A 14,900-nucleotide genomic window follows, 5' to 3' on the forward strand; every position below is an offset into this window, starting at 1 on the left:
AGGCCTGGCTCACCCGCCCGCCCACCCTCTCACTAGGGTCAGATCTCCTCCAGTAGCTCTTTGCTGGGGTGCCACGGCCTGGCTGCACCCCACCTGCGAAGGAGCCATAAGGGTGGCAAGAGTCGGGGTGGGCAAAGGATCTATGGAAAAGCCACAGCCGACAACTGCACAGCCACCAGGGGCCCAGAGACTTGTATTTCAGAGCCTTCAGTGGAAGGCTAGACAAAGCACCAAGGGTCTTGCCCTCAAAAAATGTGACAAAAATAAAACAAAAACAAAAACAAAAACAAAAAAACAGGGAGGGCTAGAGAAAGCATGCTGCCCCATATGCACACTGGCTCTAGATGAAAGAGGTAACTCGGAAAACTGGAGTTAGGAGTTTTAGTTGTTAAAAACAGCAGCAAGAACAACCCAATGGGACTTGGTCACAAGACAGGGCTCCTCTGGGTCTCAGTCAGGCTGGGCCCAGAGTAAGGGGGTCACGGGGTCAGCTGTCGGTTCAGTGACCATCTGGATGTTTTGAGTTGCTCCTTCCTGCCCCAGCCTAGGAAAGACACCCCCTTTCCTCCTGGATCTCTCTCATACTTAAAGACAGAGCAAGAATCAGCTACCTGGGGTACCTCTCAGGGGAGGTTTCCAGTCAGGGCTCTGAGAAAACAGAGCTGCTGCTGCCTGTTTATGGAAGCCCAGGTAGCGGCTCCTGACCTTGCTCCCAGCTTTTCCCTTGACATATAGAAAGCATCCCTGGGCTAGCCCTGCATGCAGAATTCTGCTTGTGGGACCAGACAGCTCTCCTGCCTGCACCAGTCAATGAGGGGCACTGTGTGCCTTTTTTTCCCTGGATAATGAGGTTGAAAGGCCAGGTCAGCAACCTCACATGGATGGGGGTAGGCATCAGCAGCCTGGAAAGGACTGAACCTTTAAGAACCGATGGGGACAATGAGCTGTTTAGGTTTGAGGTATCTACTGGCTCCATCAAGCAACCGGCTTTTGAGACAGGATGTTGGTTGTTTTCTCTTTTTTCCCCACACAGCTTCAGGGAAGTAGGAAGAAAGAAGACACACAGATCTCTCTGAACCCAGGCTGTCCTAGCAAAACAGCCATTATGCTCATTTTCTGAGTATCCAGAAACTGCAGCAAGTTTCTAGAAACTACCTGAGTATTCTCAATAATATGTAATGGTCCCCAAAATAATGCCCTATAACAAAAAAGTTCAGAGGTGCCTGGCTGGCTCAGTCAGTAGAGTGTGCAACTCTTAATCTCAGGGCTATGAGTTCAAGTCCCACACTGGGTGTAGAGCTTACTTAAAATAAAGTAAAATAAAATAAAATTGAATTAAATTAGATTAAAAAGATTTTTTTTTTTTTAAAAAAAAGATATTTGACAATAGATTTTTCACTCCCTACTTTGACTCTCAAAGAGAAGTTTCCGAGAAAACTATCCCTCTAGGGGTGCCTGGTTGGCTCAGTCAGTTAAGTGTCTGCCCCCAGGGGGCCATGGGATTGAGCCCCACATCTGCAGGCTCCCTGCATTAGTGGGGAGCTTACTTCTCCCTCTCCTCTCACCTCTGTGCTCTCCCTTGTTATCTGTGTTGCTATCTCTGTCTCTCTCTCTCTCTCTCTCTCAGATAAGGAAATATCTTTATATAAAAAAAGAAAACTGTTCCTCTAAAATGTAGAAATGCCTTATTTTACTTAACACCATCTTTAGGAGGATGGGAATGCTGTGCTGTCATTTGCTTATAGCCCTCAGTTTTAACCCTGGGATCGTGATGCTCCTGGCTCACAGTCCAGCCTTGCTTTTTGGTGAACAGAAAGGCCTGCAGTAAAAGCATCTCAACTTCATATCTGTGTGGTCAGATCAACAGTGCCTCTATGTTATCTTGACCCACCAAGAAGCAGATGCAAAAATGTTTAGGCATTAAACAATTTTTTTTCAAATCACTTTTTTTAAAAAAGATTTTATTTATTCATGAGAGACACTGAGAGGCAGCATAGGCGGAGAGCCTATGTCTCTGCAAGGAGCCTGATGTGGGACTTAATCCCAGGACCCCAGGATCACGACTTGAGCCAAAGGCAGACGCTCAACTACTGAGCCATCCAGGTGCCCCTCAAATAACTTTTTAAAAAAGATTTTATTTATTTATTCATGAGAGACTCAGAGACACAGGCAGAGGGAGAAGTAGGCTCCCAGCAGGGAGCCTGATGTGGGACTTGATTCCCAGACCCCAGGATCATGCCCTGAGCCAAAGGCAGACACTCAAACACTGAGCCACCCAGGTGCCCTCCAAATAACTTTCAAGTCAAGATAAGTTTGAAAAGGACAAAAAGGAGGGGAACCCATTCCTGCTAGATATTAAGACATATTAATCTTAACACTTAAAACAGTTGGGAGCTGGTACATGAATAGATAAAGAGGCCAATGGACTGAATAGAAGTAGATTCTGTTTCAGATGGAAATTTAGTAAATTATAATGGTGGCATCTCAAATCAATGGGGAAAAATAGATTATTTAATAAACAATGCTAACACAGAGCAGGATCCTGTAAAGTAGGATCCGCATCTCATAATACAGCAGGATAAGCTCCAAATGGATCAGAGATTAATTAAAAAATAAAAACATGCTTATTTTTTGCTCTTTCAGCTTAAAGGGTCTAAAAGGAAGGACACCCAGCACACCTAACACCCAGACCGTGGTTTTTAATGATTCTACAATAAAAGGAATCAGAGCTCCTTTGAGATTCTAGCATGAGGGCAGGAAGTATAAAAGATGAGCCTAGAGCATCTTAAAGTGCCAGAAAGTAACAAAACACTAAAACAAAAACAATACAAAATGAAATCCTACAAAAAACAACCCCCCTAAATCCTCAATATGTGTATGTCAAAAGACGGCAGGAACCAACTAAAGGAGCTCCCAGTGGCCAAAACTTGAAACAGTTTCAGCCTCAAAATAAATAAAATAGTATTGGAATATAACCCAAAGTATAAAATCAATAGGCATATAAATAAATTATCAAATGATTAAATGAATTTATAAATGAGGAAGGAGATACAAATCTCCCAGATAGCAAGGGAGATGCAAAAGAATTCCAAATATTTTTTTTTTATTTATTTATTTTTTTAATTTATGATAGTCACACAGAGAGAGAGAGAGAGGCAGAGACATAGGCAGAAGGAGAAGCAGGCTCCATGCAGGCTCCATGCACCAGGAGCCTGACGTGGGATTTGATTCCAGGTCTCCAGGATCGCGCCCTGGGCCGAAGGCAGGCGCTAAACCGCTGCGCCACCCAGGGATCCCAAGAATTCCAAATATTATATGTAGAAAACTTGTCCTCAGGCAGGGAAATTATAACCCCTCACTTCTTAGGTGTGGGCTGTACATAGCAACTCCCTGCCAAAGTGTATAGTATTGGAGGGGGCGGAGAGTAGCTTTATAGTTTTAAAATCTGACAAACATTATCTCAGCCAGGTGCCATTGAAGCCAACACCAGCAGTTATGAATCATGTTGATATTATATACCCTTGATACGATGTGATAAGGATGGCACTCTGTGTCTGGGTCTTCCTCTTACTAACCCCCAAGTCCAGTTTTATATTGAGAAAAATATCAGACAAGGGGCACCTGGATGGTGCAGTCAGTTAAGTGCCAATTCTTGGTTTCGGCTCAGGTTGTGATCTCAGGGTTGTGAGACTGAGCCTCACATCAGGCTCTGTGCTCAGTACGAAGTCTACTTATGACTCTCTTTCCCTCTGCTCCTCCCCATCCCACTCTCTCTCAAGTAAAAGTAAATAAATCTTAAAAAAGAAAAAGAAGTGAAATTCAAATCAATCATTAAAAAAAAAAAGAAGAAAAAGCAAAATATCAGGGGCGCCTGGGTGTTTCAGTCGGTTAAGCACGTGCCTTCGGCTCAGGTCATGATCTTGGAGTCCCAGGATCAAACCCTGCATCGGGCTCTCCACCCAGTGGCAAGTCTGCTTCTCCCTCTGCCACCTCCTCTCCCTTTATGATCTCTCTCACTCTCAAATAAATAAAATCCTTTAAAAAAAGAGAAAATATCAAATTCCAGAATTCTACAAAATACCTGACCGGTAGTTTCAAAACTGTCAAGAGCATCAAAAACAAGTAAAAGCCGAGGAACTGGGCAGCTCCAGTGGCTCAGCGGTTTAGCGCCGCCTTCAACGGGGGGGTTGACCCTGGAGACCGGGGATCGAGTCCTACGTCGGGCTTCCTGCATGGAGCTTGCTTCTCCCTCTGCCTGTGTCTCTGCCTCTCTCTCAGTCTCTGTGTCTCTCATGAATAAATAAATAAAATCTTAAAAAAAAAAAAAAAGCCTAGGAACTGTCACAGCCAAGAGGAGCTTAAGTGTAATGTGCTATCTCCAATAGGATTGTGGAACAAAAAAAGGAAATTAGGTAAAATTAGGTAAAAAACTAAGGAAATCTAAATAAACTATGGAGCTTGGTTAACAATAATGGTTCATTATTATTAACCATTATGAATAATGGTTCAGTATTGGTTCATTAATTGTAACAAATGTATCACAATCACATAAGATGTTAATAATTTAGGAAACCCTGGGCAGGGGGTCATGTGGGAATTCTGTACTATCTTCTCGATTTTTCTGTAAATCTAAAACTGTTCTAAAAAGCAGTCTATGAAAAAAATGAAAACATTGGGGTGCCTGGCTGGCTCAGTCACTTAAGCATCTGACTCTTGATTGGCTCAGGTCATGATCTCAGGGGTCATGAGATCAAGCCCCATATTGGGCTTCATGCTCAGTGGTGAGACTGCTTAAGATTCTCTCTCTCCCTCTCCCTCTGCCCCTCCCCACCACACACTCTTGCTCTCTCTCAAATAAATAAATAAATAAATAAATAAATAAATAAATAAATCTAAAAAAAAAAACAAGTAAGTACTAAAGGAGAACAGGGAGGTAGAATGGAATCACTTAGCTTTTTAAAGACTCAAATGCAGAAGTCATTAAAGGAAAGAAAGATAAATTTGATCACATAAAAATAAAAATGACACATGTTATAAGCAAGATCAAAAGATAGAGGGCTAAGTTTGGGGGAAAAGAGGCAATGGCTAACTCCAGAGAATCAAAAGAAAGGAATGTAATCATAGTATGCTAACTGACTCAGCTATGAATAATATATGCACAGTTGTAATAATATAGATAATGAAGTGATTTATCCAAATAGAGAGGTATGAATAATATTGATGGAAGGAGGAAGGCAAAATAATACCTGCATTTATGAAAGAGTGTAATAGTATAAATACTTATCTCCTACAGAAAGAAATTAAACATCAACCAAAACAGCCCAAATTTAATTAATTAATTAATTAATTAATTAAATTTATTCATGAGACACAGAGAGAGAGAGAGGCAGAGACACAGGCAGAGGGAGAAGCAGACTCCACACAGAGAGTCCGATGGGGGACTTGATTCCAGGACCCCAGGATCACACCCTGAGCCAAAGGCAGACACTCAACTGCTGAGCCACCCAGGTGTCCCAAAACAGCTCAAATTTAAAAATCAAGAACCAGGGGCACCTGGATGACACTCAGTTCAGCTCAGTTCATAATCCTAGGGTTCTGGGATTGAGCCCTGCATCAGGCTCCCCACCCATCATCAGGCTCCTGGCTTGTGCACTCTCTCTCCCAAATAAATAAAATCTTTAAAAAAAAAAATCAAGAATGAGCAGCATAAGCATATGTTATTTAGAAATAAAAGGTAAAACCAGAAGAGAGAGCTAAAAGATAAGAAAAGAGGCTGTCTCTGGAAAAAAGAAATTAAAGTGAGGAGGCCAGGACAGGGTCTGCTGTTTTTCTACATGTTATATGTTTGTTTGTTTGTTTATTTATTTATTTATTTATTTACTTACTTACTTATTTATTTATAAAGATTTTTTTCATTTATTTATGAGAGACATACAGAGAGAGGCAGAGACACAGACATAGGGAGAAGCAGACTCCCCACAGGGGCCCAATGCGGGACTCGATCTCTGGACCAGTATCACACCCTGAGTGGAAGGCAGACGCTCAACCACTGAGCCACCCAGGTGTCCTTCTATATGATTTTTAAAATATGTATTCCATTAATTAAAATAAAAATGAATGCAAATCAACAAAAAACAAAATAAAACAAAGATAAAGGGCACCTAAGATGCTGTTTCTGAGAGTGAATCACCCCAGAGTCATGGGGTAGGGTCTGAAGGGCACAGAGCACAATCTGAGAGCAACTACCCCACCTGCACATCATCTCACAGCAGAAATACTCCAAGGATCATTCTTTGCCTGGAAAAATCCAAACAGCAGTGTTGGTCAAGGTCAGTATCTTAGTTGCTTTTTGTTTTTCTTGCTGCAGCACAAACCCTCCACAGTGCCAGGGATTTACTGAGACAGAAAAAGGTTTAGGCAATGGCTTCTCAGATCCTGAAAATGGAGCCAGGGCCATTTCAGGTCCTTTCTGGGCTCTCATGGAGGCAAGTTGGGCCCCTTCAGTTCAACTACATAAAGGTAATGGTAGGCTGACCCTAGAGGCCTGAGGGCGTCTGAGAGGCAGGAGTCAAGAGACGGAACAAGAAATGGAAATCAGGAAGGCCAGGAGTTGAGAGAAAAGAAGGAAGCTGAGAACTAAGGAAGTGGTCCCAGTGTGCTTTGGTGGATGAACCCAATGAGGAGAGGAGGGAGTAGGACTAAACTCCAGGTAGCCAAGGCAGCACACCCACAGTCTCACAAGCACTACAGGGTCCACTCCATATGCTGCTCCATGCACATTTCTAAGAACAAACAGAGATGCTCAAAGTTTGAAGATCCTGGTCTGAGAAGTAGCTACAGCAGCACAGTAGCACAAATTACAAAAGGCGAAGAGACTGATGATGGGGCCATGGAAAAAGGATGCTGCCTCTCATGGTAAAGCCTAGAGGGGCTACTTGTGTTCCACAGCACCAAACATTTCCTCAACCTCCCCCAAGGGCAGACCTCCAAGATCAAGAGGCTCTGAAGTCTTACTGGGAAACTGCTTTTTCCCTGTTCTATCTCCCTTTCCACTATTTAATGCTTTTTTGCCTTGAACATTCACTTGTTTGAGAGTAGCAGCACTGCCTTCTCTTTCTTGTTTCGTCTTGTGTCATTAAAAAAAAAAAAAGTCTTTTGTAAATACCAAATAGATTTTGCTGTTAAATAAACCTCATCAGAGCCTTTTTTATTCTTTGCAGTGGAATTTAACCCATTTACATTTACTGCAATTTACTGGTACTTAGTTTTGTTCCTGTTCGCTTATTTATGTTTTCTGTTTATCATATATCTTTTTGGTTGTTTCTTCTTTAATTCCCTCATTTAATTACTCTTGCTGCATTGATCAGGTTTTCTTTGTTTCTTTATTTTTTTTTTCTTGGGATTTAAAATTTTAAATTTTATTTCTATTCCATGGAGATTACTGTTTAATTTTTAAAAATACATCAGAACCTCTGCTTCCTTAAGAGTCCATCAAAGGTTACATACAATGAACCATAACAGGGGACATGGAAACATTTCCTTTTTGTTATTTCTCCTCTGAGCTCACACCTTGCCTGGGCTGCTGTGCAGCCTGAGGAAGGGGAAGGAGGAAAACATTATTGTTTCATTTTATTTTGTTTTTAAAGATTTTTATTTTTTTGAAGTAATCTGTATACCCAATGTGGGGCTCAAACTCACAATCCCAAAATCAAGAGTCACCCGGTATTTGGACTGAGGCAGCCAGGTTCCCTGGAGATCATTATTGTTATCAAGCTCTTAAATCTGGGTATCAGAGGCAGTGCCTATGGCTTCTCCTTGTGAGTCAGGCACTGTTTAGGTTAAGTGACAGCCTCTCACGTCTCTTTGGGTCTATCCATTTCTTGGGGTCCTTCTGAGGTTGAGAGTGTTCATGAGAACAGAAAGCCAAAAAGAGGGGCAAGGACTTAGAGAGAGAAGAAACAGAGCCCTGCTTTAATTCTTCCCTGTCCCACAACCTGGTCTAAAAGATTAAAAAGTGAATGCAGTTAGCCAAAAAGAAGAAACAACCCAAAAGGGTGAAGGGATAAATAAGATGTGGCCTAGCAAGTGATGGAATATTATTCAGCCATAGAAAGGAATGAAGTTCTGCTACAACACAACTGAACTTTGAACATGTTACACTAAGTGAATGAGCCAGACACAGGACAAATATGTGATTCCGCTTATATGAGGTCCCTAGATAATCACATTTACAGAGACAGAAAGTAAGACAGTGGCTACCAGGGGCTGGAGAAGGAGAGAATGGGAGCTACTGCTTAATGGCTACAGAGATTCTGTTTGGGGTGATGAAAAATTTTGGAGATAGTGGTGATGGTTGCTCAATATTGTGAATGTATTTAATGCCACTGAATGGTCTACTTTTTAAAAAAGAAGATACTAGGGACCCCTGGGTGGCTCAGCGGTTGAGCATCTGCCTTTGGCTCAGGGCATGATCCCAGGATCAAATCCCACATCGGGCTCCCTGCATGGAGCCTGCTTCTCCCTCTGTCTCTGCCTCTCTGTGTCTCTCATGAGTAAATAAATAAAATCTTAAAAAAAATAAAAGAAGATTTTATTTATTTATTTGAGAGGGAGAGAGAGTGAGTGCACAAGCAGGGGGAGGGGCAGAGGAAGAACCAGACTTCCTGCTGAGCCGGGAGCCCAATGTGGGGCTCAATCCCCAGACTCCAGGATCATGACCTGAGCTGAAGGCAGACCCTTAACTGACTGAGCCACCCAGTCGTCCCCAAATGGTCTACTTTAAAATGGTTAAAATGAGTAAATAAATAAAATATTTTAAAAATTAAAAAATAAAAATAAATAAAATGGTTAAAATGGCAGGGTGCCTGGCTGGCTCAGTCTGAAAAGTATGTGACTCTTGATCTCAGGGTTGTGAGTTTATGCCCCATGTTGGGTGTAGAGATTGCTAAAAAATATAAATAAACTTTAAAAATGGTTAAAATGAAAAAAAAAAAGGCTAAAATGGCAAATTTTATATTACAAATGTTTTATCACAATCTTTAAAAAATAAGTGAATGTGGAGAGATTTCTGGAGTGGGCTTAATTCCTCCTGCACTTAGGGAGACTGGAACCTGAGAAAGTTCCACACTTGGATTAGGCTCATTTCCTGCCCAAATCCTTGCTTAGCTCCCCAGTGCTGACTGAGGAAAGGGCTCGTATGTGGCCTCACTGCCAAGAAAGGCCCATGCTCTGTGCCTCCTCCTCCATCTCATCTTTCTTCCTCCTCCTTTCTCCAAACTGGCTCTGGTCTTCACCAGCTCAGGTCCTCCTAGAGATGTCACCTCTCCACTTTTCTCACATGGGCCCTCTTTGTCCAGGGGGTTTACAATGTGAGTCCAAATCTCCTTTAAAAATAAGCAAATGTCCCCTACATCATCTGACAGGTTCCGGGAGCCTTCTTGCCTCCATTTTGGATCACAATTCCATGGCTGCTGTCCCATCTACTAAGAAAAGCTCCTTGAGAGCTTTGGCTGGTCTCTTGCACAAGGTTATTCATTCCCTGTGTCTATTAGATACCAGGTACATAACAGCAGGAGACGTCACTGAGAGTTCCCCCATGCTTTTAATGTGCCAGGCACTGTGCTAAGTACTGAGCTGCTTTGCATCATTCAACTCTTGGAATAACTCTATGAGTTAGGTGTATTATTATTACTCTCGAGTAATAAAGCACAGAGAATGAAGCAATTTGCCCCAATTCACATAGTTGGTAGGTAGTGGAACTGGTACTGTCAGCCTGCCTCTAGGGTCTTTGCTTAGGTGGATGTGCTGGCATCCTGGCTAAGAATAGTCCTGCTCCAAAAAAAAAAAAAAAAAGAATAGTCCTGCTCCACATTGGCTGGCTGCAAGGTGTGGCTGCAAAGAGCATGAGGGCCCAACCTCTGGAGACCCCAGAAGCTCTGGGCAGGGGCTACGGACCTCGCAGGCTCCACATGTGTCTGGAGAGAGGAGAACACTCCCCCCACTCCTCTCCTACCCAAGGAAAACTCTGGGCCAGGAGAGAGGCAGTAGAGAGGGAGGCAGAGGTTAATGGAGCCCGGTAAAAGACTCCATCAGTGGGGCTTAAACAGAGGAGCAGCACCACTTCACATGCTGGTGGGAGAACCACTAGAACCATTAGCAGGACATTAGCACTACTTGAGGCACCGGGGAAGGGGTAGGCCCAAGAAGATGCTCTGGTCAGAGCAAAGGAACTGAGGGCTTCTGGGAACCAAAAAACAGTAGATCCAAGGGGCTTAGACTCCATATCTATAACATGGAAGTACATGTCAGGGGAAAGAATACAGATAGTTTGTCTCTCTCCTTCCAGATCTGGATGTGATTTCTATATTAGGGTCTTGGTTCAAATATGGGGATCTTAGGACAGATCAGGATAGCATCACCCATAATGTGCATTATATCAAATTAAATTACACATGTACCCCTGCAGATAACTGAGCATTCACAAGGTAGGGGTGACCTCCCTTCCAACCCCAGCCCCCTGCCAAATTCCTCTCATGGTATTTCCTTAAGCATCATATATTTACGGCAGATCCCAGTTCCCAGGCCAAACAAAACCCTTGATGTGCTCTGTCAGCATCTCTGCCAAGGACATCTTCCCTCCACCAACCTCATGCGCTGCATATCTGCTTCAGATTCGAATCAGCACATTGTCATTCAGTAAGTGTGGAGAGAAGCAGGGCTTGGGGCCCTGGCGGGTACACAGGTCTAAAGAAGGAAGAAATCTGAGTTTCATTCCTGTCAGTGGTTGTGTGACCTTGAGCAAATGCTGAACTTTGCTGAGACTCAGCTATGGGATCTGCAAAATGAGGATAATCATGGGACCTTGCAGAGCTGTGAGGGCAAGGGCTGAAGGGTGTGAAGTGTTCCACGCTGAACAGGTACGTAATTGTTTGTTTGTTTGTTTGTTTGTTTGTTTGTTTGAGGGAAAGTGGGGAGAGGCTGAGGGAGAGGAAGAGAATCTTAAGCAAGCTCTGTGTCTGGTGCAGAGCCCCACATGGGGCTCGATCTCAGGACCCTGCCATCACAACCTGAGCCAAGACCAAGAGTTGGATGCTTACCCAACGAGCCACCCAGGCACCCCAGAACAGGTGCCTAGTGAGTGATAACCTAGTGCCTACAACAGTGCCCACCCAGCTCACTCTCTTGTCCTTCCTCTGTTCCTCTTTTAAGGCCCCAGAATATTGATTTCAGTTTTCCTTGTCTCTCTCACTGAATTGTGAGAGCCAGCAGGGCATAGACTCGCTTCTGTTCACTACTATCTCCTTAGTACCTGCAACCATGCCTGGCTATGGTGAGCAATGGATAGAAGGATGGATAGAGGGATGGATGGATGGATGGACAGATGGATAGGTAGATGGGTGGATGGGTGGGTGATAGACATGGGTAAAGGAGAAAGTGAATGATAGGAAAATTACATAACCAGCTTATGTGGTAGGTGGAAACATCTAGGCCCAGAGGGCAAAGAGGCTCTGATAATATGGAAAATCAGCATTGGGAGCAGCCCGGGTGGCTCAGCGGTTTATTTTTTTTTATTTTTTTTATTTTTTATAAATTTTTATTTATTTATGATAGTCACACAGAGAGAGAGAGGCAGAGACACAAGCAGAGGGAGAAGCAGGCTCCATGCACCGGGAGCCTGATGTGGGATTCGATCCTGGGTCTTCAGGATCGTGCCCTGGGCCAAAGGCAGGCGCCAAACCGCTGCGCCACCCAGGGATCCCGGCTCAGCGGTTTAGTACCGCCTTCAGCCCAGGGCGTGATCCTGGAGTCCCAGGATCGAGTCCCACATCGGGCTCCATGCATGGAGCCTGCTTCTCCCTCTTACATGTCTCTGCCTCTCTCTCCCTCTCTCTGTGTCTCTCATGAATAAACAAATCAAATCTTAAAAAAAAAAAAAAGAAAATCAGCATTGGAAAAACAAAGAATGTGGTTTGTAGAGCAAAAAAATCCTCTTTCTATTCAATAGTCTGGAAGACTGGACCCCAAAATATTCAGTGACCTGAGTGGTGGGATGATGGCGATTTTTATCACCAGGCTTTTGCTTTTGGCTATTGAGGCCAGGTGTTACCTGTGTAATTAAAAAAATATATATGAAAGAAAACCAAGTTACACAGAATAGAGAACCAGTGGCCATGTGCAGAAGAGACCCTAGTGCTCCTCTTTGGTGCATCTTGCACATAGCCCTAAAAGGGGATTTGCCAGATCAGACATTGTAGATGGCATTTACCAGCTGCCCCAGCCCTACGAGTGTGGCATCCCTCCCTGGGGCCTCATCTTATCAGAGAATGCTACAGAGCATTCTCCAAGACAGTCCACGATTCATGAAACCTTCCTGCCTTGCCGCCTACGAAAAAATGTATTCCTCATACATTCCTCAGTACAACTAAATGTAATTTCAATTTTATGTCTTTATGAGAATTTTCCCAAGTAAGGGGGAAAATAGATTTTATCAGACTACACTCCCCTATTTTTGGCTCAATGTGGCCACTGCGATGATAGTTCCTGGTCTCTGTGTCTTAGGATGGAGGTTCTGGGAGGCTGGCGTCTGACTCCCAAATGTCTTGCATATTGAGGACACCATAAATATTTGCTGTATTGAATCAGCCCTCAAGAAGAATCTTTTTTTCTTTGTGTGAATAGTGTTATTAGATTTTCATATTACCTAATATCCTCTGTGGAGAAGGGTCCATTTCCCCACATATTAATTTGACATAATTGGACAACAAGTAACATGGTTCTGTCCAGTTTACAAGTAAGCCCCACCACCTGTTCATTGTCTGCTCAAAGAAAAGTGTGTGTGTGGGGGGCACCTGGGTGGCTGAATGGTTCAGCATTTGCCTTTGGGCCAGGGCGTGATCCCAGGGTCCTGGAATCGAGTCCTGATCAGGTTCCCTGCAGGGAGCCTGCTTTTCCCTCTGCCTATGTGTCTGCCTCTCTCTGTCTCTCATGAATAAATAAAATCTTTAAAAACAAAAAAAAAGCAAAGTGAGAGAAACATGTCTATTTGCCTTATTATTTGTCTCCTGGATATCTAATCCTGAAAAAGCTGAATTATTGGGATTTTTCTCCCTCAGAGTTTTTAGATATAAATTAATAAGTATAATAAAATATCACCTATCCCAGCTCCTGTTACTTTAGAATTGGGTTTATTTTCCATATGGCCTGCATGAGTGATTTGCAAACACTATAGGTGTCCTCTGTCAGCATTTCGGGGTCAGAAGGATGCTTCGGGGAATGAAGCTGCTTTCAGAGCCTTGTCAGCACATGAGATTTGACAGTGGCAGAGCCAGGCCCCTGGCTGCATTTGTACAACGGGCCATTCACTGACCCCAAGGGGAGCCCAACTCTGACTTCCCTACAGGAAAGAAGCTACCAATTCAAATATATGTATTTTTAGTTTCAACTCAAGCTGAAGAATCAAAGACTTCTGGGTCCTTGGCCCTTCCTTGCGCCTGCAGATAAATAATCTAATGAGCAATGCAATTTCTTATGCCCAGCTGTAGAACACACTGCCTGTGGGCACCTGGGTGGCTCAGTGGTTGAGTGTCTGCCTTTGGATCAGGGTGTGATCCCAGGGTCTTAGGATTGAGTCCCACATTGAGCTCCCCGCAGGGAGCTTGCTTCTCCCTCTGCCTATGTCTCTACTGATCTCTGTGTCTCTCATTAATTTAAAAAAAAAAAAAGAACACACTGCCTAAGAGACCAAGGCCTGGAGAACTCACTGCTATGTGGCAAGTGCTGGAGCCTGGCAGATGAAAGGCCATAGTGTGCGAGGTGCCATGTTCTTTCTCCTGCCCAGTGTTGCCAGGAAGGTGTGCACCTGTAATCTCCTGCAGCATGAAGGAGAACATCAGAGACTGTCCGAGGGCCCCCACCTGGGGAAGTACCAATGAAGGCAAGGAATACATGGTTGACTCTGAGACACCTGCTCTCAACTTCAGCCCCAGCTGGACTCTCAGAACATCTTGGGGAGAAACACCTTCCCACAATCCGCCTTTCCTTTATGAGTAGCCTAAACCTCACTGGGGTAATTCATCTATCTTGTTTCATGAATTTCGGTTCATTCAGATACCCATCAAGTGCTTCTTTGCCCAACACATGTGTCTTCTCCCTTTTTCTTCAGTAACAGAGTATCTCATACTCTCTGCAGCAGCCATATTAGCCTCTCAGATTCTGGGTCATGGGTACTGTCCTCCCTCAAGGCGCAGGGCCTTTGCACAAGCTGTTTCCTTAGCCTAGAGTTCTTCCCTCAGACCTCCATCCTGGCTCAGGCATCCCTTTCTGAGACAAAGCCCTGCTTTGATTCACCCCTCATGCTCATCTAAGAGTACTCACAGCACCATGTGTCCTCCCGCATGGCACTTGTCACAGCTGCGCTGTGATGACTGACTAATCTTTCCCCCAAATGTTTATCACTACCTGCCCTGAGCTGGGCATTGGTGTGTGATTTTTTTTATTAGTGTTTGTTTCTCCCAAATCATAATAACTAGTAACAGTTGTTCCTAAGACTTGATCATCCCTACAGCCTGGCTCATGGAGTAGGGCTCCATAAATATTTGTTGAATGATTGAATTCTTGCAAATGTACCTAACCAATAGTTATAATTCCCCACAGACAGTAAGAATTTGTATAACAAGACAAAATATAACAGGATCCATGGGCTACACTGACTGCTACTGGTTCTGGTGGTGATCTAGATCTAGAACTGTTTTGTAGGAAAGAAAGAGCCGTGAGGCTGTACTACCAGTTGTTCAAATGGCTCCACACTTTATGGTGACAGATGAGAATGGTGATGAGAATGTGTGAGAAGCCAGGTGCTCATGACAGTGTAGATGGTTCTAGGAAAAGAAATTACTCTTGAA

At 43.7% G+C, this 14,900-nt stretch overlaps 1 non-coding gene across 7 annotated transcripts in view; it reads right to left on the reverse strand.

Moving 5' to 3' along the window:
* NOL4L overlaps positions 1-14,900 on the reverse strand; it is a 130,567-nt gene that overhangs the window by 48,994 nt on the left and 66,673 nt on the right. The gene's annotated exons all lie outside the window — the stretch shown is intronic.

Source organism: Canis lupus, chromosome 24, assembly GCF_011100685.1.
Source record: "Canis lupus familiaris isolate Mischka breed German Shepherd chromosome 24, alternate assembly UU_Cfam_GSD_1.0, whole genome shotgun sequence".
In the NCBI taxonomy this organism is placed as follows: Eukaryota; Metazoa; Chordata; class Mammalia; order Carnivora; family Canidae; genus Canis; species Canis lupus.